The 26,503-nt window shown below is 39.0% G+C and overlaps 1 protein-coding gene across 6 annotated transcripts in view; it reads left to right on the forward strand.

The window, feature by feature from the left end:
* Positions 1-26,503, forward strand: part of Sano (CABIT domain-containing protein serrano) — a 169,553-nt gene that overhangs the window by 85,523 nt on the left and 57,527 nt on the right. For 5 of the 6 annotated variants that reach the window (XM_083043795.1, XM_083043798.1, XM_083043796.1 and 2 more), the window contains one exon: positions 1,337-1,366. The gene's annotated coding sequence lies outside the window, so the exon portion shown is untranslated. Of the gene's footprint in view, positions 1-1,336; positions 1,385-26,503 lie in introns of all 6 variants that reach the window. The other variant, XM_083043797.1, reaches the window with a different exon arrangement.

Consider the following 26,503-nt stretch of genomic DNA (forward strand, 5'->3'; position numbering starts at 1 on the left):
GAGAGAGGAAGGGAGATGAGGTGCGACGAGAACAATGTTTTCCCCGTCGTGTTATCCGTCGTGCGGAGAATTTTAACGCTATATATACGCGTGAGTTAATGTGACGAAATGCCGTGTAAAAGACTCGTTCACGTCGCCGATGCGTCGACCAGACTGATAGAGCGGCGCTACGTGCCAGATACGACACCAGATCCGACTGTGCTCGTCCTATAAACTAGGAAATTATTCAAATTAGCTATGCAGCTTTCACGGGAGTCACCTAGGTGCATCAAGGGTACGAGACTACAAACTACTCTCGGTCTTCGTTTTTCTTTTCGCCTTCCTTTTCGCGATGCAACCTGTGCATCTATTTGCGCGACGCGACGTGGATGCACTTTTCCTTCTTCTCGTCGTTCCCTCGACGTTTCTTTTTCCAAGAAAAGGTGCAACACCGTCCACGCGACGAATGCGAAATGCAACCACGTCGGACAGATTGCGTGAGCTGCATCGTGTACGATTTTCCTTTTTTTACACACGATTTACGTTAAGAGATAGAACAATTTCAGGATAGTTACGTATACCATGCAGATTTAAAGTTATTTATGATTATTTATGTATACGATCAGGAATGCGAATGAACAGATTAACGACTAGATTTGAGTTATTTATGGATTGTTATCAGGATTACCAAACTCTTGCCTGCATTACGAACAAATGTTGCAAGCGAAATATTGCGAAACAATTTTGTGTGTAAAGTTGACGTATTCATTTCGTGGAAACATATAAATAAGTAAGGATTTTGACTTTTTATTTTCAATAGTTCTCTAATTCTTGATAGTCTAAACAAGTAATTCTGGCCATTAAATATAAGAAAATGTCTCGGAGCAAAATGAGACACCGCAACGTCTCATTTTGTCCTCCGACATTTTGGTTTAATTTAATTGAATGGTTCCATAACTATTTGTTTAAACTATTGAAAATAATATTAAAACTTTTAATTATTTATAAGATATATATTACAAAATCCAGCTTACAAATATTATTTGTGTGCATGTTTAGTATTACTAATGAAAAATTATTATTAATATATAATTTTTATATATCGAATTCTTAAAAAAGCAGCATAAATGCTCGTGACTATTATAGTGCATATACATTTATTATACATGCGTGAATACATATCGGTCATTATCGTAATTTTTATTGCATGTGTTATACATTTTCAATATTTTTCTGCTGTTGATCGATAGGCAATATATTATGCAAATCGCAGACATGATCACTTAATCGATGATCGCGCGAACTACTTGTCACATCAGCATCATAATAACGCGCATTATTTTTCTTTTTGTTGCAGAATCGAGCCACCGGTGCCAAAAGTCAACAAGTGAGTAAAACGACTATCGTGAGTACCTGTTATTTATGTATTTATAACGCGCACTTATAATTACGTATTTATAATGTAATTACAAACTCACAGAGAGCTCACGATTTCGCAGGGTTAATATTCGTTTTACGTGAGATTTATATTTCTCTCGTTCGTACATGCGCGCGTGCACAAAATCGTATATGCTACTTCATCGACCGAGGTGATTGTTAATTACATTTTAAATTACTCTCTATAATGAGATGAAAACATTTGAATCTTACGTTATGCTATACAACGTAAAAGCTGCGAATCATTTTCGAAAGGCGTTTCCGCGGAAATGAGCGTGTTTGCACGTTAAACGATTGATTGATTGAGTCCGGCCGTCGCGTCGCATGATGTGGAAAGACTGAGAAAAGAAAGTAGTATACCTGTCCCGTAATGCCCGGCATCCGGTGATTTTTCTACCGTGCGCACTTAGGACGATTAGGGATTTCGATGATAATTGGGACAAATAGGGAACTTGGTAAATTGAAGTATATATTTACGCGAGAGATATTATATAGAAGTTACAAGAGTAGGATGCTAATCACGACATAGGTACTATGCTCCCTTAATAGTCACGCAATCTCATATGACGAAGGAGGCATGATAAGAGAAAAAATGGCGCTAAGTAAAAAGGTTTAGAACAAGAGAGAGAAAGAGAATCTAGAGTACTTCAAATTTATATATTATTTATATATAATATTTCTAGTCTGCATATTTCATTTAGTAATAAATTGTAATAAATTGAATCTTTAATAGAAGCTAAAATAATGTTCATAATTTGTAGCAATTATGAAAAAAAGGATATCAATCAGTTTAATTAAAATTAAAATTTTTTTAATTAAATTTTTTGTATACCAGGAAAATAGGAGAGAGAAATCAAAGATTGTATTACACCGAGTTCAAGACATAGAGAATCTGTTTATCTTATAGAATATAGAACAAGAGTCGGTCGCGTTCAAAGGGCCTGACATAATTGAGACATCGCGCCAATTAGGTGCGCCTTTAACGGTTTAACTGTTAGGCGGAAGTCGATAGAGTCCCCGGGCTCTCTGTATTTGCATTCTGATTATAAGCTTGCATAAAGCTAAAGCGTGGCGGCATCGTTGTATCACGTTATTTCTCGTTAATCCTCCCGTGTTACTCGTTACGAGTTTGCCGATGATAAATAGGAAAATACAAATAGATCCAATCCAGTTGCGAGAAATCGTCATCTCAATTTGCCAAGTTTTTTTTTACTGTTGCGTGATTTCATTGATTTTAAGCCTCGCCTTCTCGTCTACCCGCTCGTCTATCGTCTGCATTTCCATTTTGATTATAAATGAGTGCGATGGCGTTGGCGTGTCCGAGGAAGGATAGAACCTATCCAGGACGTAAACGTTACACGCCCTCTGCTATCTCTTCTCGTTCACGGGACGTTTAATGCGATGCGATCCTATTAATTCTAATCTAAACGCTTATTGAAGTAGAAAAATCGTGTGATCCTGCGCGTGAGATTAAATAATGTAATATTTATAATTTATCTTTTAAGATATAAAATAATATCGTATTTTTTAACGTATATTTAAAATGAAAACAATTGAGACAAAAAGTTAAATAATATTTATGAAGATACACTTTAAAAATAAAGATCGATTAAAGTAGAGCTAAAATAAGCAAAGTTAAATATTAAAACGCCTAATCTTTTAACACGCAACTCACAATAGTATAATGCGCATTCAGAGGTTTACGTAGACGTTAATATGACAAGTAAAGATCGCTACATTATGCGGATCACGAAAGGCTAACTGAGTAAAGAGCATGCAAAGAAAGTATAAATGCTCAAACACAAATGTCGTAAGCACTTTAACGGCTGAGTAGCCGTATTTTTCTACTTCAAAAAGAGAAAATACGCGTAACGTCTAAAGAAAGATGTGTTCTTCTTGTCAAATGCAAAATCTCACCAAAGAATTTATTCGTTTTCTCTCTACATTGATTTCATCGAATTTTAAATGTAAAAAACCAAGCATTTGTATTCCTTTCCGTATATCGCGTGCCGTTACATAATGGAAATATTTATTTAGTATTGGCATCAACACATACGGTGATGCGCCGCACGTACTATATTAAAACTGAGGAGGCATTGAACCCGTCGTGTTGTATATAGTAATACTGATGGCGCAGCATATTACGTTGAGCGCGTAAATATTAATAAAATCAAATCAGGTCCGTGACATCGATTGGTCTTAGATCATATCGAGATTTCTTGCTAGAGACTCCAGATCTTATATTCAAACTCATTTCTTCGGATTATAAAATAATATGAAACAAATATACTGTGAATTTGCAAGATTGGAAAATTATAAAATTTATTATACATATTGTTTTATCTATTTTACACAACATTTAATAGATTTATAAATTACGCGTAATAATTATACATATATTTACATGTTCAAATTTGACAAACTTTGACTAAATTCGCAAATACGTTGCGCGTATATCTAACAATAAGACTCGGGGAAAAAATATAGTATATTTAATAAAAAATATAAGTATATTAAATTTATAATAATTAATTTATATATATGGTACATATATATATAAATTAATTATTATAAATTTAACTATCAAGGATATGCTGTAATTTGTCTTGTAACTCATCTTTTATACCTTATTCGATCCGTATGACGCACCTATCAACATAATTCAAATATATTGCGGCGCGTGTAGCCAATATTATAAGGCATGACGAAGGGTAAAAGGAGCGAAGAGACGTCGCCGTAAAATAATATTAATTATCTATGCTATACGTTACGGTTGTCCAAGGTGAATCGGTCGCTCTTTCTCAGGAATACCGGTCCTTGTCTAAAGCAAAGGAGCATATCCCGTCTGTAGGATCCGCATTTCCATTCCGATTACAAGTTGCTAGGAACGCACAATGTTGTACCCTCGCTATTACTCAGATACCCCCGTATTATTGCTTCTGATGAGCGGGTCCTTTTTCTAAGTCTCCTTCTCCTTGTCTCTCTTTCCTCGTATTCTTCCCTCTCAGGCCGCGATCTCCGTCTCTCGTTGTTTCTGATTTCTTCATGGGATTCCTGCGGTTCTACCGCGAACCACGTGGAAAAAGGCAGGATGTACGCAGAATATTTCGCGACCTTGCGTATTCACGTATGAGCCATACCTACATGTGTGTGGCTTGTTCTTTTTTTTTTTTTTTTTTTTTCTTTCCCCCGTAGCGTAGGATGACTCTGACGAGCGGATGAGACTAACGTTTGAATTTTCTCGTGGCACGCAAGCGAACGAACGAACCTCCTCGTTAGATTAACGCGCAGGAATATAACACTTTGAATACTTTTACGACTCTATCGCGGATTGATGACTTCATCGATTGCGAGGGATCAGCGCGCGTTTCGATTATAATGATCGCCCGTGGCTCTTGTGTTATGCAAAAACGACGCTACGAGTTATACGCCGTGAGGATGCAGCTTTTTCCCCGTTTTTGCAGCTAAATATTGTCTAATATTGTTTATCACATATAATGACATATATCGCATTATATGTTGATATATGCCATTATATGTTTCATACATCGTATATATATTATATATAAATATATATTTATATATACGATATATAAAAGTAGTAATATATATATATGATAATATTTATTTAACGGGGAATTGTTTTCACAATTATTATTTAAATGTAAAATTGTTTAATAATTATATAATACTTAAATTATTATACTTTTCACGCGTATACATGAATCTCGCTACCTTTGATCGTACCTGAAGACTCGTACACGAATTTCGCGAGCTTCCCGTCTTACCGTTCGCCGCGGTGGAATTATTTTCTTTACAATTACATCGGCGATAACAGGTCATCCTGCATCTCTGGCTTATGCCGTACGCAAATCCCCCTTTGATGTACCGCAGCGACGCTACGGTGAGGCTGAATTCACGCGAGCGAGCGAGCGAACATTGCACATGCGTGTCCGTGCTTGCACGCATTCGTTTGCACATTGTAGGAACGTGTTCGGCCGATCCTGGCTCAGCGATCTGAGCATGGTTACGTTAGTCCCGGCTTTATAATGAGTCGATCTCAGTTTGCACAAACAACCAGCTGACGCATAAGAGAAGTACTTCTCTCTCTCGCGAGCGAGCGATCGGTCGGTCGGTTTGGTTGATCGCGGCCTTTTACTCTTATTACTACATTACGAGTCCGGTATTTCTTAATCAAGATAATTATTCTCGTAACGTCAAGGCGTCACGTTAAGAAACCTCATTGTTTCTTGTTAAAGGATAAGGTATATGCGCGCGCCCGCGGTGTTTCTTTGCCTCGGAAAGAGAATTTTGTTGAAGGTGTGGTTATTCGAGCGAAATTCGCTCGAGGTTGAGGTTTCGTTGATTCGTTTCTTTCGAGCTTCTTCTCGCGATTGTCCTCGTCATCGTCGTCGTTGTTGTGAATCCTACGACCCGACGTGAAAACGAGCAGCAAAGGAATCTCGTGAACGAGGTTGTTGCATTGACGGAAAAAAAATTGCTAAAAATAAATTGATCCTCCGTTTTTTTCTGCACCGCGCTGGAATAAACGCAACTTTGTAAGAGCGGTCCACGTTTTCATCTACACTCGATGATTCGAAGAATCTTTCTTGACAGAGTGGTTAACGTCAACCAACAAAAGAATCGTATATATTATATTTGCATAAATTAAGAAGGAATTAAAGCGGTGCAAAAATGAGCCGGAAATATTATTTCGAACTGCTTTTCGTAAAATCAATAATTGGAATAATTTTGTATTATATTTATGTGAATAATATATTTTTCTTTTGTAGCGTTATAATTATATGAACTCAGCATTAAATATATACTAGTTTGATATTTTAATTTCGTATTTTTTCTTCTCGTATTATTGTTTAATATTTATTCATAATTGGCAGAATAATTTGTAGACTGTTTAACGTGCTTATAAGAAAATTGCACGGTGGAATGCAGTAAAAAAATGTTTTGAATACTTCCGCAAGTATATTATATAAATTTCACATTAAATGGAAGATTGTACTTTCGTGATTTCCATCATTTTCAACGTGAATGATGTATTATTATAAACGATACACGTGATGACTGTGTTTGAAGGATCAGAAATCGCTTGTCCTTGTATTATAAAAATGAAAAATAATACCAACGAAAGTAGGATATGGGAGAGTTGGCAAAAAAAAGTTCGCGACTCATACGAGACAGACAAGTATTTTGTTAGATTTAGGGCCAACGCCCAGGACCCTCCTCTTTTCTCGTCGCTCCTTTTTTTCGTACGTGGACACGAAATGGTCCTGCTGAGAAAGGCCCAACGAGTACCTCCGGTAGGGTTTAGTGCAGACGGCGCTTGGGCTCCACCATAGGCGTGGCGAAAAAATTTGCGTACCGCAAAGGATCGTTTCGAGATTTCTCTCTTTCTCTCCTTCTCTTTTTTTAAGAGCATTATATCATTATTACATCTTATTTTATGACAAACAACATACTTGTAAATTTACGAAGAGAAATGCTTTTTCGCATAAACATCACGTTAATTCCTTATTTTCGCGAAATTCCGCGCGCTATCGATTTAAGGAGAAGGGGAAGAAATGGAAAAAGAGAAAAGGGCCACACAAAACGAACAAAAGAATCCAACATCTATTACTATAGTCTTGCATTTTCGCGTTGCATTAGCCGATCTGCATCGAGGATCCCATCAAGAGATCGGCCGCGGGAGTACCGTCTTTCTTGGCCTCTCGACACGATCCCTGACCCTTTCGCAATAACCAGGATGCATCGCACGCAACGGCAGTGCTTCGAAACGATCCGCGACTGCAGGCACCGCGGCGTTACCAGTACTTGTACATATACTTGTACCCACGCCGATATACCAGCACCGAGGCACTCTATCATTGCTACTTCGTTGCTGCACTTTACTTCGCGTTCGCGGCTTCGTGCTACCATGTACATACTTCGGCCCGGACGCGCTCGGGAAGAGAAAGAGAGAGAGAGAGAGAAAAAAGACGCGCATGAGATTCACGATGATATTTCGGTTCTCACAAGAGTCGCAAGATTAATCCATATGTAAAGCAAGAAAGTATCGTTCGCAATTGGAATAAATTTCGTTGCATTCATAGGGAAATATAATTATTAAAGGTATAAACAATATTTGCGAGAGATGTACAAGATGTAGCGGATAGTGGTTATTTCTCGAGATTCTTTTCACCAATCAATAGAAATATTCAATTCGATATTTGGTTGGATTACAAGAGGCTGTGTGTAGTATCAAGCTACTGCCACGAGACGCTTGCACGCGTACATTTTATCTGTCTAGTATTCCCACATGTATAGCTCGCGCGTTGCTTGCAACTATATATTGAATTTCAACCTCTCTCGGAATCAACGGCATTACACATTCTAGAGATCATCCCAAGGCTAACTTCTTACTTATAGCAGAAAATCCGAGGGATTGCTACTCTTTTTTATTAAATATATATTTTCCTGCGAGCATTCTCCATTTTCGAACGTACTAAATTTTTCTGCTCGGAGTTGTTGGGCCCTTTTTATTATTCACATGTAGCGCGTACGAATAATAAGTCTAGTACATACTTTCCTTTTGCTTTAATATCGGTATTATCGATGACCCGTTTCAGGAATTGCTTAATATTATATCTCTACAACTTTTAAAAGAAAAATTCGTGTAACTAACATATACGTAATACATTAATTTGAGAATTCAAAATATATTTATACCACTTACAATTAGATATTATAAAATATATTTTATTATATATATAATGATTAATATCTACTTTAAATTTTAGAATCTTTGCTTCTAAAATAGTCCATGAGTTCTGAGTGTTAGGTGAAATGCTAAATTCTTTAGCTTCAAAATTTTTTTTTCTTTCTCTTTAAATGATTGCGATATTACTCACATATATCGTAGTTTTATAGCAATATTAAATTACACAAACTTATCTAAAATAGCAAAAGTTGTAATCGGAGTGTGTAGTTAATTAACCATGCTATTTAATGAAACATTAAATCGTTACTTAAAAATATTTACATCGGGTGTGAGCTCTCTTTAGAGCGAATGGAAAGAAATATCTGCCGCATTTTCAATCTGACCAATTCACGATTCATACGCGAGGCAAAGGTACAATCTCGTACTCTCCGACCACCCTACGCCAATGGCAGGCGTGAAGGGAAGGCACGAAGCACGAAAAAGAGTTTGCCATCGGGCTCGAACACTTTCCAGCGCGCCGCTCCGGAGTTCCACGACCGCGTTTCGGGACAACAGCACGTCGGTACCCAACCGTGGGGCCTCCCCGTCCTTGGTCCGTGTCAGTGGCATAGACCATACAGGGCCCGTTCAAGGTCGAACCGAGCGCACACGAACGTCGACGGAGGTGCACGAGAGGCCCCGAGTCCGGTCGAAGGTACTCTCTTCGGCCGGGGCCCAATGACTAGCGGGGGCAGGGTGGCGGGGCCGGCACCGGGGGGGGGGGGCAAGGGGGTTTGGCAAGGGTACGAGCGGCCGCAGAGGAGAGAGAGGAGATAATGCCCGACCGAGGCGATCGAAGGTCTCCGGCCCCAAGTGTCATCCTATACCCGTAAGGTCTGCCACGTCGTTTCTCCGCGTCTTAACGCACATTAATACGCGTTATGTGTACACTGGGACGACACCCGCCTCTTCATCGTGGTTTTCGCTGCCCCGACTCTTCTTTCTTTCTTTCGTCATCTTTTGCACCGCTTGTCTTTCTCTCTTTTTCTCTCTTCTCTTTCTTTCTCTCGATTCTTACTCTACTTTTTTTCTTAAATATTTCTCTGACCCAACTCTCTGAAGAGAGCGGCCCCCCTTTCTTTCCTCCTAATATTTCCAGCGAATGGTCTCACTCAAGGGCCCTCTCATATTAATCTTTTAAGACCCTTCCAGTAGAATTAGATGGCGACTTGTTTCGTTGATGATGATTGGTGGAGGTACAGATACGTGGTCTATTCTGCGGATAGCTGTTAATTGTAAGGCCCATTCCATTTAAATGGCAATGGCCTCTTGTTATTTTTAATCAATTATAATAAATTACGAATGTGAAAAAAAAATTATAGAGATTCCTTTGTATCTATATAAAATAATTTTATAATCTTATTATAGTGTATATGTTGTGTATACATTATATAAAATATTATAATATAACAATATTCATATATTTTCACAATAGTTTCTTTAAATATTTACATTTCTTGATTTTTCAATTATTTCATATTACGCGCGCGATTTAATGATAGGAAATAGTTTCTTGCAATCTTTCTTGCAATGCTTTCTTTGCAATTCATTCATAAGATTCATGCTGAGTTGCTATCTGAAATGTTCTCGAAGAAGCATGTATCCACAGATATTTTTTCTTTTTATGTTAATTGATGATTCATATGCTTGAGACCAGTCAAGAACCTAACGCTTGAAATGCAAATGAATGGATCAGTTTTACATACATCGGCCACGTATCAATTTCTAAAAATTTATAGCTATATTTGTATACGTAAATGCAGTTTTCTTTTCCTTCGTCATTGTCGACTTCGATAAAGATTTATCTTTGAATTATATATATACATAATTATATATAAAATAGAGCTTCCTATAAAGAATGTTAATTAAATTAGAAATATTTGACATTTCCTGAATTTTCCCTCTCTGATATTTTGAAAATTAATCAAAATTCTTGCATAAATGCTTCTATCCGACAAGAATTCAGTAAAATCGTTGCGTAAAAAAATATGTTAATATCGATGCACTGGAATTTCAGATACTGATATTTAAAAAAATTGCTCGGTATTTAAATACCGGCGATTTAAATGTATAGTCTTGCTGTAGAGAGATTTACGCCTTCTAAGATGCAGTTATATAAATGTGTAATTTACTCGTACCGGTGTTTTAGTTTGGCACAGACGATGCGTCATCGCGATGTCGCAGAAAGTAGTTCGTGTGAAAAAGCTCTAATGCCGTGACCAAATAAAGGTAGCCCGCGACTTACATTACGGGACAGTCCGATTGATAGCCACTGACGATGAGTGACGCTGTCACGTTCTGCTCGTTTCGCATAACGGACCGACCGGCTAAACGAGCGTTCTGTCCTGACCTATCAAGAAGAAGGTCGGCGATATTAATTGTAAATCGAGCACGAGTGCAAATTTGATTCGGGTTTCTGGTCACGCGATCCTACGTTATGCACGACGATAAAATAATTTACAGTCAGCCTAGCTTTATTTTTATTTTAGAAAGAAGAATCGCTATATTACATATTTCTGACGTGAATATTGAAGTACATTTAAACAATTTAAATATCGTTTAGTAATTTTTACACAATGTTCTTGGCTGTGTTTTCACGAGTATTTCTACATATAATGCTATTATACTTTTGCTTAAAAAAATTGCCGCGTTAAATAGATACATAAATGAATAACGTACACCAGCATAAAACAGTTTACCGTTCTGTGTGGTAACCGGAAACGCCGGATCGATATGTCCTTTCCGAGAAATAGCTCTAGCGACAGGGCTATTATCGAAGAAGAAACCGTTCGAATTCCTATGTAAATTAACGAAATGTCATGTCATAATAATCTACCTTGTTTTCCTGCGGCCACGGTGCGGCTGTGCTCGTGTTTCTCTCTTCTCTCGGGAAGGAGAATCCCTAACAATCAATCTTTCAAAGCGTATCACGTTTCCCGCATTATCTCGTTAATTACGGGCGGAAACTTTCAACGGTACTTTAAATAGCGTTAAACTGCAAAAAATATATAATTCTCTTCGAATTATAACGCGGAGAGAACGATTTTGCTGTAGGAAGGAAGCGGTTGTTTCGGCGGAGAGCTTGACGAGCGATGTGTGCTACCAATCTTAATTACACAGCAATCAGAATATCTAATAATAAAATACCAGTCTTACTAAAATACTAAATCTTTTCCCGCAAAGTTGTCGACGCCTCGGCATCGATTGATATTTTACGGCAGGAATCATCGGCATGTTTAACGTCCATGAATCATTTCGCGGGATTAATTAGGATTAGCGATTTAATAAGTTAATAACGCTCATCGCGAGCCTGATTTCGTGTGAACGTGACCCCCCTAACACTTTTTGCACGCGCGCGCAATCGCGATACATCCTACGCTTGTACACTTATTATGTATACGTTTTAACGCGCGAGGTACTTCGTAATGTATCGTTCTCGTCCGCATGTACAAGGCACTTTGCGTACTATGTATTAAGTAAAAGAAAGAGAGATAGAGAGAGAGAGAGCCGGTTGGCGTCTGAAATGATTGCGGAATTCTTTAGCCCCGAATGATGTGGCGGAGAAGACGCAAGAAAGAAGCCCCTTCAGGGATCGACGTACCGCGGATAAGTAACTGCCTTGTGCCGGGTAAAGGTGAAAGGGGATGGGAAGAAAAGAGTCTCGGCGAGATACACGAGGATTGCTACCGAGTTCAGATACGGTATAATATTGCTGTTAAGTCGCGATGTAACCGCACGCGATGATGTCGTTCGGTGACCAATCGATGTGCGTTAGTCGGCGTTTTGCGCCTCTGAAAAACATTTTCAAGAGCGATTCTGTCGCAAGGCATCTCTCCGCGGCAATAAAACGAGGAGGATATAACAGCGCGGCGGTCACGAAAAAAAAAAAAAAAAAAAAAAAAAAAAACAGAAAAACTTATACATTTTCAATTTCAAGACATTTTCAAGAATGGCAGATAAATTAGCTTTGATTTCCGCATGAATGAATACGCATTTTATTGTTGCATGCTCGAGATGTTCTACGAATACTCTGTGAACAATCGGTCTCTCTGCAGCATCGCGAATAAGTAACCATTAGCGGTAGCAGTGGCAGGAAGAATCATCATTTGTGGAATCCCGAGTAGAATTTGCGGGAACTTTATTACCGTTACATCGCGACATATCTTCTGAGAAATGATACTTTTCCTCCGCGTCGGCTACATACGATCTTTCTTTCGATTATCTAGCGAATAATGATGATCGCTATGCATTTAAATTATTTTTATCGTCACCGTTCAATTTCCTCGTCTCGATAATGATACATTTTTTCATGTATTAGCATAATTTAAAATATCAGAAGCTTCTTGGAATCGTGAATTTTGCTCGGTTTTATTAAATAATTGCCAAAAATAATATAGTTTTGATAAAAATAATTTTATTGAGAAAATTACTCTTCCTTTAGTAAATCTTTTAATTTTTCTTTCCTTTCGGCAGCAGTCATAATTATTCGACATTGTGACTTTTAATAAGGATTCGAACGGTTTAATACGGAATGATAAAAAAAATTTCGAATTAGTTAATTGGATATTCATCACAAGAATCCGGTGAGCGAAAATTGCAGGAGGATGACTGCTGCGTGACTCGGCGTTAAAGCACTAATTAGATGATTGGCTCCACCGGTAAAACACAATTTAGCAACTTTCCCAGGATAAAAATTCCTAAAAAAAAAAAAAAATGAAACACGCAACGAGAGAGATCGTGATCCGCGATACGCGTGCGGACGCGCCCGTCTCGCTGGGATGGAAATGTCGTTACATTAAATGCGTTACTCACGCACGTATAACTTTATTATTTGACTTCCGCATGGAAGTGCGAACAGCCACCATAAGACGTCGCGAGTGATTCAGAACAAATCGGGCTTGTCGCGGATGTAAACGAAAGAATGCGTATGTGTGGTGTGTGAGAAAGAGAGAGAGAGTGCAGAGGCTGCATGTACACGCGGCCCACATATATTTACATCTCACGTGGGTAAGAAGGGACTCGGCGCGTCTCATTAGTGCCCCGTTATTTTCTAAGCATCCTGCCATGCTGATTATCGCGCGCTTACTTCTACGATGGTAATGCTCTCTTCCTGCCGTCCGTCGCGTCGGCTCGTTCGCGTTGCATCACGTTGTAACTATGCACGTTAGGAAAGCTGTCCCCGAATTAGCCCGTCAGCCACGCACGGCTAATGGCCTGCTTAACTCAGTACAAAGGTATAAGAAAATATTTGCCTAGCTGGGTATATAGGATACACGTAGAACAAATATATATATATTGTATATATATAATCTTACCATGTGTGCGCGTTAATCAGTCTCCGTTTAAGTGTTAATAGTTGTAATTGGGATTGCAATTAATTGGATTGGGCAGCTTTTTAAAAGTTAAATTTCTCTTTATTATTTATTACAATTATAAAATTCTTAATTTACTTTGATATATAATTTACGCTTTTTTCTCGCAGCTTTCTACATCGCGATGCTATTAATTAACATAATCTTACCGCTGATTGCAAACTCATTTTTATTATCTCGTGCGTATTCTAGAAGTGCTTTTCCATCACACGCTTAATACGTTTCAGATATCTATTTGTATCCACACTTGGCGTCTAATATTAATTTGCAATCCTCGGAGAGATTCAGTGTATATCTTTCTCCTTCGTGAGCTACTTTTTAGTAGTTTCTCTCAGAATCTCTATTTATACGAGAGATCACAGAGAAAACATTTGTCATGCTTTAATCCGAAGTGTTCTACAGTACTTCCGCGCTCGAGGAATTAATTGTAAAGTTCTCGCGTCATCGCCGCTGCGTGCACTCGCACAGAAACGCATATATATATATATACACACACACACGTATAAGTACACGCACACGCATCACGTTATTGTCGGCAGCGCCGGCGTCGACGCGGTATACCTTTTTGCGATTGTAATTCGCTTCCTACCGGTGTTACAGAAAAACGCTAGAGGTCTGCAATTAAAATCCCGGAGCGGTAAGCCGAGGGGACAGGTGAGGGTCGATGCACCTTTGCCCAGAACCATACGTCGTATATATACACGGCCGTGCGTACACCTTGTACCAGTATACGCATCACGCGTTTACAGTATAGGCGCGATATAGCTTCGGCGCTATTGTGTGCGCATACGCACGCGTATATATATATATACGCGAGAGTAATGCAGGTGGCTTTTTTCTCCCTTTTGGCGAATCGATCATTCCCCGGGCCCGCATTCGCCGAGGCTGCTTAACGGCATGGAAAAGTCGCGGCACGCCTAGAAGTTGGCCGGGTCTCTGCCCCGCCATTCCCCCCGGGGGCAACAATGCGCCGAGCCGAGGATTAATGCATCCGCGCCGATCCCGGTCCGCGCTGAAATATTGAAAATTACACCGATAATATATTAATCCTCTTCTGAGAGAGAGAGAGAGAGAGAGAGACGCGGAAGGGGATTCTTTCTTGCCGGTTTCACACTTTTTTTCTTTCTTTCTTTTTTTTATTCTGTGCCGCGCGGGAACAAACGCGGGACACGGCGTGCCTTCCTCCGGGGATCATTGCCGCCGCGATCGCGGTCCCACGGAACGGACAGGGATAAGATTGCTGGCATTCGGAACTTTTAGTCGCACGACGAGATAAATGTTTTATATATTTTTTTTTTGTATTTATGGGGGTTTTTTCTGTGCCAAATTTTGCACGCGTTAATTTTTCTTTTCTTGTTCGCGAATATAACGAACTTGTATGGCGAATTAAATGAGATCGAGTTTAATAATATTGGATATTAATTACATATATTTTATCCTCGATATAGTATAGATAATTAATAATGATTTACAAGTCTGCTGGTTATCAATCGCGTTTCTTAATACCGGATACGGCGATATCCGGTGGATCCCATGAATGGTTAGTTATAATGATGGATTACGTACCTTGGCCGTGGTCCAAAGAATTAAGCGCATGGTAGAGGAGCCGATGCCGATAACCGGCGCGCGCGGCTCTCTGTAACGCCCGAGAGAATTAACGGTGTTCGTTAATTCGCAATACACAGGCGGAGCAGGCGATGCCGTCTTTTTTTTCTCAGGCGCGCGGGACACAAGGCAAAAACTCCCTCGCCTCTTTCGTACGTATGATGGATAACAAAGAATGGCGCGGCGAAGAAGCGAGAAACGAGAGGGGCCGAGGGGCAGAAGAAGAGAGAAAGAGAGAGGAAAAAAAAACGCAGTTTATTGTTCAAGAGCGTCGACGCTCCGGGTTTGAACGTTACACATAAACCGTATATATATATATACGTTCGAGTCGTGTAAGAGTGCACAAAACATCGCGGTACCGTAACGAATGTATCACCGTTAAAGGGAAGAAGAAACTACTAGTTGTAGAAAAAAAAAATGTCAATACTAAATATATATGTATATGTTTACCGGCCTAACAGTATCTAATAAGTAAATATGTGAAATTATTATCGACGCTCATAATTAGACAGTATTGTGCAAGAACGAATCAATTCTCGAAACAATTGTTTTCAGTTCAGTCAAAGTTTGACGTATCACAAGGTTGCAATTATGTGCATACATATTTTTTTTTTTTTAATTTTGTGAGAACACTAGTGTAAGAGCGCAAAGAGGTATAACATAATATAATAATGAGAAAGCAAGGCGGAATTCCGCGTTGTCAGAAACGGGAAGCGCGATACGTTTTTCTCGTACGACAATGTTAAACTCGCGCAAGACTGCGAAGATTATCGAATCCGTTAGCCGATCGTGAAATCGTGCGATCGATCGATCTCAAGCTTTGACGGATAATTTTCAGCGTCGGTTGTTCGGCCGTGTGGCTTTAGCAAGATGTACTCTGAATCGAAAACGTGAGAAATCGGCGGGAATCGCGATGCTCTCGACAACGTCGCGTCCACCGCGCGCCCGGAAAGGAAGTGATTACTCATATTTATACGATTATACGGCGTGTAAGAAGACTATGAGCCGGTTGTTCCAACTTCTTGATAAGTTTTACCCGACAGGTAGCATATCTTCGTCTCTTTTTTAGAACTTATCTGAAAAGAGACGAAAATATGCTACCTGTTGGGTAAAACTTACCAAGAAGTTGGAACAATCGACCCTAAGAAGTGACGGCATCCGCGAGAGGAGAACCCCGAAAGAACTCGCGTCTCTGTGCTCGACCGTGTTCTGGCTCTGTCGCACGATATTTATTTTGCAGAGTGCCTCGCAAATCCCCACGAAAGTTCCCGTCGTCGGCGCGAAACTTGTCCCGGTCTCTCTCGTATCTCCTCTAAACCCGCACATCGAATATTTTGTCGTTTTGGACTCCCATTGTCCTCGGACACTGCATAAGCACGGTAACGATAAATATCTTTATTATTGCCCGTGGCGTGGACCAAACTCTCGGGGTCCAACGTTATTTCGTGGCTCCGAAAACGTATAACATGTATTTACATACATGAATACGGTTGTGTTGATCGAGAAAATTACGTGTACGCGTGATGGAAATATTTCAACGTTAAAAATATATTATTTGTTATTTATACTTGAATATTAACGCGCGAAACAATTTTTAACAGAAAGAGTTTATGAATTTTAATGATTAATTTTATATAATTTATTGAGAGTTACTATAGAGAAGTATTGAGAAATGTTCTATGTAATTAAATGGAATATAAACGTGCAAGTCAAGACAGATTTTTGAAGTAACGAGTAAGTAGAGGTGCAATATCGTCGTGTAATAACTCTAGTTACTTCTTTATTCTTTTATTTCATCTCCAGTCTCTTACAATCTTCCTTTTCCCCGCTGCGTTGTGCCGTAGGCTGTACCGGTTTCCCTCGAACCAGACTGAACACAAAATCCAGCGAAACCACCGCATGATCGATGAGCGAGCTTGAAATTCCTAGTTTGCTATCGAACGCTCGCGGACGAACCTTCATTACCACACTTTCGCGTCTTACCCCCTATCTTTTTGCATCGTGTAGGAGATTTTATAACTCTCTCTAATAAAGATTTCTGTGCCGCGTATACTTATCTGAAAGTACACGTTGGGTGTCTTAAAACTCTATCGCCACTGATTTCATCTATCGATTTGAGTCTTGGAGAGATTTTTTTCTTAATAAAATTATATCAAAATTCAAGGAACAATTAATTCAATTAATCGCAAGTTTGATGGATGAAAGACGTACACTTGAGAGAATTGTCTCTTAGAATTTACCCTGAAAAGCATGGTAATCGCGAGACAATATGATATTTATTATAATAAAAATAATAATATCTATCACTAATATCTATCTATTGTAATAGATATTATTATTTTTATTATAATAAATATTAATCAGAGAAATTCTCATAAAATTCTTATATTTTTTAATTTCTTTCTGAAATATCTGTATAAAATCTTTTCGCGCATCGCTGAGCGTTAATTAATAGCCGATCAAAGTCGCGAAAGCTCCCGTGGAAAGCCGCGCGATGATTACGAAAGAAATAAATCGCTTGTTTATACGACCGTGTCAGAAGTCCTAATCGGAAGTACCCGTGGCTCTTTATCCCTCCGGCTACGCGCTACCTGACGATGCTCTCCCGATGCTGTTGCACGGAACGACGACGTTGCATTGTGGCGCGCGGTTGCAACAACAACGGGCCGTAACTAAATCTGTCCGTCAGTTCCAACCCGTGGAAGACCTTGGGTTGCTTCGCTCGTCTGACACACGTACGTTGCTCAAGTTCCCCACGTGCAGGCCCGTAGATAATCGATTCCATCGTAAAATACGCTCCTTACGCCTCGCGTAGAAAAACATTGCAATCAGAAATGTTCCGAGCGGACATAGCATCGAAGGCAGGCATTATCGTTAAATGTACTTGAAAAACCGAGCACACGATATTTCGATCACTGTCGTTCACCAACGTTGCCATTTCACGAGAACTGAGTGAACTGAAAGTAATTACGGTGCATCATCGCGGTTTTTTTCGTCGCATAATGAGAACCTTGGCTCTAATAATTGTATAAATTATTTTGCGCGGATGAATCGTCTCACTACGTCGTTTTTAATTTCGTATGATAATAACTTGAGCTCATTCCTCTCATGACTATTCTTCGCACAATTTTTCAAATTTTTCTTTAATTAAACATTTCTAATTAAATCATTTTTTGTGACATTTTTAATATTGACATGCCGAATAATTATTTTTTGAGGGGGAATAGGCATATAGTTAAACTAATTGCAATTTTCGCCATTATGTAATTTTTTCGGATTTAATAGAAAATTAGACAATTGTATTAATAGTATTAATAGTATTAATACAATTATAATAATAATATAATAATAATAATATTTCGATAAAGTATCGTAAGGAGAAGATAAAATTGCATCTATTGTATTAATGAGTCCGTTAATTAAATCCGCGTACAATTTCAGCATATAGAGGACCTTGACACTTCAAGTTTGACACACGTATGTTGTTGATGTTGCCACATACAGTGCCGTGGATAATCGATTCGATCGTAAAATATGCTCCTTAGACTCCCTGCCTTCTTCCACTTTTCATCTTCTCCCCTCGATGTTTCTTCGACGGAAAAGTCGAGGATGTGGCAATCGAAAAGAGTCATCCTTACAGAGTCTGATTGATGAAATATATAAACGATTCTGCTACGAAAGGTAGACAAAAAAATTGGCGCAGAATTATCCTTAAGAAAATGCATTATTATGCATTAATTCAAGTCAATTTATAAATTATAACATTAGTCCAAAGAATATCTTTATTATAATAATGAAGAAATTAAAAAGAAATATTAGTACTCACATATTTTATAAAAAAGAGAGAAGTTCTTTTTTTCACAAAGTTTTTTGGTACTGTACAAAAACCATTCTGCGATCAAGAGTTTTTCCTGCGATGCATTTTTCTTTTCACCTCTCGCTCTCTCTCTCTCTCTCTCTCTCTCTCTCTCAGTGGTCGCTGACTTTTGTCGTTCAATAATCGACTTTGCACGAATTAAAAGCGTGTCTGGATTCTCTCGTGAGTTGATTTATAACAACTCTCATTGCCGATGGACAATAGATTGACTTGCAGACTCGGAGTCCGTCTCCTTTGTCACGTATCAAGGACGCGAATACCAAGGGATGCACTTGGAACTGTGGTCGATGATCTTGATGGGAGCGCCGTCCCTCTTATGGCATTTCTTGCTTTACTTCCTTATGCGACAAAAACTTTAATTTCAAGACACTATTATCTGGAAATGCGATTAAATTATTTAGATAGATTTCGAATATTTTGCAGGATTTTTCCGCCCTTATGAAAAATACACGAGTTAGACATATAGAATAATTCTCGAAAAATTAAATAATTACAGAAAGTGTGCTAATTATTTTTGTACATTTCTTTCTATATTATATATCTTATTTTTTAATATATAAATTTACTTATAACATATTTTACAAATTTTACATAAATATTGCAAGTTATTTTAGTATTCTCCAGAAAATGTATCTGTAGGAGAAGATTTTTTTCTCTCGCTATCCATTAGCAGGTTCTGTGTTGTACTTACTTACTGTGCAGATTTTTAAGTGCAAACTTGTGTGCACTACCTGGAACAGCTTGTGTTTGCATCTTTAACCGAGTGTTGTACGCGTTTCGATTTTGTTGCATTTATTTCTGCTGTTTTTAAGTGTTAATGCACTTTGACAGCGAAATGTCAGATCGGCGTATATGTATTCATTGGCATGCATATTCACTGCAATATATCGTGCAATAGCGTGATGCGTATAGGCGTATACGCGTATATCGACGATGCGTTCGTCTCGTGAAATCTGCGCGCAGTTTGAAAGTGATTACACAGCGCAACAAAATAATTGACACCAATCGAAGTTAATAACCCGTCGAGCGTTCTCGGAGGATACGGGTTAATAAATGAAAAGGTTTTTCGTGGCTTATTTATTTTACCGGGATAAATCGCACAGCAGCCGACTCCGTCCGCAATTAATATGGTAAACAGCGCGGATTATGCGTGCGCGGCTAACTATTTTCGCGGGACCTAACGCCTTACGTGAAAAGAAAAAAATACATTTTGCATCCTTTTTGCTACCTACCATAATCACCAGCAATTATAGGTAGATGGATAAAACAACAACTGTCTCGTTTCACGACACTTTTAGAATTGACGATCAACTCATAACATCAAAAATAAGACGTATAGGTTGAAAAAATTGTTGATGCCGCATATGGCGGCATCGAGTGCAGTGAGTTTAATGCCTGTACTTTGATGTACAATCAAGAATATAGAATTAGAGTTTATTATGTTTACATATTATATATGATTTTCGCCGTAACGTTTCTCCATATAACAGCGGAAGGCGGAAGTCCGTGAACGAAAGGCCGTGAATTTTTCTCTCCGACCGATTGACGTAGAATCCACATTGAATTATGTATTCTAGACTAATGGCCGTAGCGATCGGGGAACAGAAGTGCATCTTCCGTCGGGGATGCAAATACGATGAGGACACCGAGTACTCGGTGTACAGCCATCAAGTAGTACCAGCCAGCTAAGGCAGGCGGGCAGCCTAGAACGCGAACGGTACACGCGCACGTATAGAGCGCCTGCACCTTTGACCGGTCGAAGGCTCCTCGTTCTCCTCCTTCCTCCTTCCCCTTCGGGCCAGAGGTAGCTCGAGTGCACGAGATCGCAGCTCTCTCTCGGTTAGGTCGTTGAGCGCCAACGGAAGACGACCGCCAGGAGGCTTTCTCTCTTTATCTCTTTCTTGCAGAGGAGAAGCGCGCGGTGGGCGCCTCTCTGCACATCCTAGTTATATTTAGATTCGCGTTGAGCGGCTCTCTCCTCGTGCTTCTTGTTTTACATCCCTTACCCCCGCGCGGAATCACCGGCGTAGCGGCATTAGCATTATCGCCACCACGGCGACCGCGAACGACGAAGACCGAAGAAGGGACACGCTGTCCTCTCGTCCGTTGTACCCCACGATTCCGCAGCGGGAGATATCCCGGGGAAGGATCGATCGCGTTACATTCTGTTTGGACCGTCGAACGGTTCTCTTCGTCGGTAGAATAAGATTTTTGAGATTTTATTATCTTAAAAAATCATCTTCCTTTATTATTCTACCAAGGAAAAAATGATCGAGTTAGATATATCATCGTCATTTCGTTCGGATGTGTCTGATGGATGGATCGTCCGAGGAAGTGCCGGGACTATTGTTTAACGAAGTCACTTTTGCCTGGGAAGAAGTAGAACGATATTGTATATGCATCGATGAATTGAGATATGAAGTATCTAGCAGACGCTATGTTGACTTTTCCCTTCTTGCTTTTTTAATATTCCTCTTTTCTCGGTTGCAACTCGGTCTTGCGAGTCGAATTCCCGGGTAATACAACCAAAGATAGAATCTTTGAAAATTGAAAAACAACCGCGGTGCTGGGTTGTTACGCTACGCTCGCGTTTTATCTGCTTCATCAACGACGTCATTCTCGATACTTCCATCCTTATCATATGTTTACGAGCGCGAAACATTAAAAAAATATTGCACATTGTACAAGTAAGACGCTTAAAGAGATACCAACAAACGACGGGAAGTTCAGGGATCAATGTTCTTTCTTCTGGTATTATCTTTGTATTCTCATAGAGAGAGAGTGATTGTCTGATAAGCATTAAATTATCGTCATAAACATTCTTTGAGCCTTTTTTAGTTAGGAAACGCAAGTGTATTTAAGACTGAAAACTATATATAAAATCATTGTTGGTGAAAAATGATTCTTACGTTTCGTATATATCAGAAAGCATACTTCTCTAGGAAATACTTCCTTTAAAAAAAAATTCTGTGATCGAAGACTTCCTACTTGAGCGACTCATCAGCGCCGAACACGGCGAGCAATTAACCGTGAGCATTGTTACTATGTAGAATGGAGTACCTTCTCGAGGATTCTTTCACAGTAATGAAGATTCCGGAATAGCATATCCGTTTAGACAACCGAACGTCTCAGCGAGATCCTCGATATCATCGCTCGCTCGTTCGATTACATCCGATCCGCGGGATCGGAGATGGATTCTCTGCGACTTTCTCACGAGTATCGGGAACGACAAGCGTGTATCTGAACGAAAAGAATGGAACGAAAAAATATACTCACGAAGAACGCTAAAAGTGTCAGTCTTGAGAAAAAAAGCTCTCGACTGTATAAAATGAATGGACACTTTTAAGAATTAATTTTTTATGAGAATTAGTCAAGTTACGTATGAGAGAATATATTGATTTAATATTATATATTAATTATTATATTAAATTATTATATTAATTATTATATAAATATTAAAAAATGGAAGGGGCGCGAATGTGTATGCAAGAAGAATATTAAAGTATTCTTAAATTTTCATTACAATTTCTGACGAGGGATATTTGCCGGCGCATAAATAAATTTAGCAATTGAATAAAACATGTTTCCGAGTCTTGCTCTCGCGACTGATGCATAAAAAATCGCGTGACGGACAGTATAAAGTACGTTGCGACACGACTACGTCTCGTACGCGTGACAGGACAAGGTAGATGGTCCTTCGGTTTCGGACTCTGCTAGCGTGTCCTTAATTGGCCGAGATCGAGGCATCGAGGAACTTCCTCGTTTTTTGCATGCACGTTCGCTTGTGAATTCGCTTCGATCGAGCGTATTCGATCAAGATGAAACTCGAACCGTAAAACGCGTAAGGCATGTTAAGCAAAAGGATTTTTTTTTTAATTCTCTGCTCTGTTTTTTTTCCAGAATACGATATCGTGTTCTTTAAACTTTTGGTGCATTTACGCGATATCAAAGTAATAAAAGTGACGTAGTCCTTGTCCAACTCGAAATTTATATATGCGTTACTTTGTGAACGCGTGCTTTCCGCCCTTGATCCTTGATCGTTGTGTGATTCTCTGTGAGGAATTATTTCTTCGTTAATATCGCATTCTCTGCTGTGTAATGAACGGTAGCGCTTGTTTAAAACGAGTAAACGAGGCGCGCGGAGAACCAATTTAAACGAAATCGTAACATTGCTAATACGCAAAGCACGAATTACGCGGCTGCACGCCTTAGGGAATGTGTGCTTAGAACGTGTAATTTTATAGTATCCCTTCTCATTTCGCCGACATTAACATTAATAATCCATTAAGACAGTAGCAAAGTCGTACGGCGCCACGTTGAGATCCGAATTAATCATCGTTGATCAGCCATTTTTTCGTATCGTTAAACCGCGTTCAGGCGTGCATTACGCGGATTTTTGTTGCCCATTCGCGGTTCATGTGACCCATTTTTGTTTTTACTATATGTATAATCGATATTTCACATCGTGGGCGCAATCTTTGATCGACCGGACGCCCGATGACGTTTATATTTCACACGTGAAACGAGAAATATATCTATCTTACAATTAATCTATCTGCCTCTGGCGCAACAATAAATATAACGTTAAGAGATTGGGACTAAGGAAAGAAACAGAAAAAGTTTAATGATAAATATATTTAAGAAATAAGCATCTAAAATGAGTTTATAGAAAATACAAAAATGTCAGCATATCTCTTAATGAAATATTAAAATATGTAAAATATTTTTCTTGATTCATTAAACAAAACTTACTAAACATATTTAATTTTTGATGTGTAAATGTGATAAAATATTTCTTTTTGTGCACGTGAATATAAGGAAATTCTATAAAAGATACTAATATAAAATATTTAATATATATTTTGTTTGCAACATACATACGGTTTTCGAACACTGATTAATGTTCACGATAATAGCGCAGCGTAATACAGATATGTTGCAACGCGTAAATGTCACAATCGGTTTACTCTACACGCCGTTTCCTGCATTTAGAACGTGTCTTGGAAAGTACGACTGCGTCGCGCGGTATATGTGGTAATTTCAATCTGCGAAAGGCTTTTCATCTATATAGATTAATATAGTATAAATGTATAAATATAGGACATATGTACTTTCCAATTAAGAAATTGTCACAGTTATATCATCTAAAATTTATGCAATGCGTTCTTGAAATACGTTTTCTAAAAGCTATTGCTTCCGACATCACAAGTCTGATTTTTATATTGTTCGAATTATATTACTATATCGAATCCACACACACGACCGACTTGTTTTATTATGATTTTTATGCTCAATTTCGAGAAGTTCAATGAAATATTTCTTGCTTTTCGTAATTTCTTTGTAGCTCGTTCGTTAGACAGCAATTAACAAACATTACGTCCATGGAAAATATAATCGTGTTTATTTTCGATCATTGGAGACACTTGAGACTGGTTTGCGTTCCCTATCGTTGCGCCGTTTAGATCTCAACTCGAGAGGAACGAGAGTGATTTCTTGCACCACGTCATCATCGTCAAATCGGTCTACGACGAGAAAATTCTTGTTTTCGCTCTTGCAAAAAATATCTCGGTTTATTCTGCGTAAAGTACGAGTTGCGGAAAGAGAGGTACGAAATTATTCGATCTAATGCATTCTTTTTTTACATTAAATAATGAATTTATCCCGAATGAAGTAGATCTTTTTTAAATAGATAAAAATGATATTATAAAGTAGATAAAATGCATATAAATTTAAGTGAAAAAAAATTAGCAGATATTATCTTGTAATAATATACAAGTGAAATGATTAGTTATGTTATGGACAAGTAAAATAATAATAGAGGAATGACTAGCCGAGCACAGATATACAAACTATTAAATGCGCGATTAGATGATTAATTACCGAAGATAAGAGAAGGCAAACAATCATGCATATTTTCCGGGGGTGTGAAGAGGAAAGAAAGAGCGCCTGGTCTAAAGTACCGAAGGTGGTACACGGGATTTTATGAGCGAACAAGAGGGAATAAGCGAGAAGAAAAGAGGCGCGAGATCGAAGACTGCAATTTTACAAACGTAAGACACGCCGCTGCACAACAGTGCACAGACCGAGATCCTTTTTTTCTTCTCTTTTTTTTTCTCTTTTTCTTCCCGTCTTTTTCTGCTCCCTCGCCGACCGCAGACTGCGAGGTTCTGCAGCGAGGCTGCGGCTTTGTTATGAAATAGACTTGAAAGCGAAATGTTCTTTCTCGCTGTTTCTGTCTCTCGCTTGATTCTCTGAACGAGCGTTTCTCTTTACCTTTCGGCTCGTACCGTTCAACTCGTATTCTAGCTATCCTTGCTTTTTCGAGACCCAATCGCGTGTCACCCCAGACGATCGTTGTAGTCGTCGGTTCGGCGAGTCTATATTTCTGCCATTTATATTTCTGGTTGAAAGAGAAATTGATTGTATTCCTACACTGTCAGACACAGTTGCTTTATTTTTAAAACTTTTAAGTGCCATCATGGTCGAGGAGCCTTGACTGCAAAAGATATTGAAAAATTGAGAAGCTTGAATATCATAAAATATAATAGAAGCGTTAGGAAAAAATACATTATCTCTATTGTAAATAATTAAATATATGTTGATGACCATAAATCGCCTGTTGCGGGAACGTTTCAAATTTTTCATAAATTTACAAGCACATTAAAATGATCAATTACGCGTGAAATATATTATCACCTCGATTGTAATCGCGACGATATCGAGATGCAGATCGCAAAAACGCAAGAACGATAGTACTAGCTCCGCACGCTAGTGCCCTACAAATACGGCCAAGAAGGAATTCGTATCTTCCACCCCATCCTCCACCACATTCCAGATACCGGGAGTAACTAATATCGGCTGATAAGCACGCTATTCGGTCGGCGCGCACTTTCAGACTCGCGTACGCCGACAATTATAAGATAATGAATTAATACGCGTCTTTAAGGAGAATACCATGATACAGGCATACCGTATCGCGGCGGCGAACAGATCGGTGATTAAATTCTCCGTTTTTCTCTGCCCCTCCCACCCCCCGAACGGGTGTATTCACCCCCTCGGCTCGATAATACCATAACTCAATGAACCGTTCGCGATATCTTTCCCCACCGATATCAGGAGGTCTCTTTATCCCTCTCTCTTTCTCTCTCTGTATTCTCGTGCACAATATAAACGTGTGTATGTCTGTACCTACCCATTAATAAATTTCAAGATCAAGGTGAACCGGTGCTCTCGTTTAAGCCGCGCGATTAATCCCGGGAAACGCGCGTGATGATTTACGCGATCGCGGTGTCGCTCTCGCGGGGCGATTTACTCACTTGCGTGCCTATACCTGCGACTTATTGCGTTGTGCAATAAACACTGACGATATACTATAAATCTCACGCAGCGACGAATACGCGATATATGGATTCCGCTCCACGTAATTACGGTTAGCGTTATTTCCGCGCCTCGCACCTTATTAGGCGACAGCGTAATGAG

This window comes from Prenolepis imparis, unplaced genomic scaffold (assembly GCF_030444845.1).
Source record: "Prenolepis imparis isolate NDT839.2.m4 unplaced genomic scaffold, iyPreImpa1.0 SCAF_8, whole genome shotgun sequence".
Lineage (NCBI taxonomy): Eukaryota > Metazoa > Arthropoda > Insecta > Hymenoptera > Formicidae > Prenolepis > Prenolepis imparis.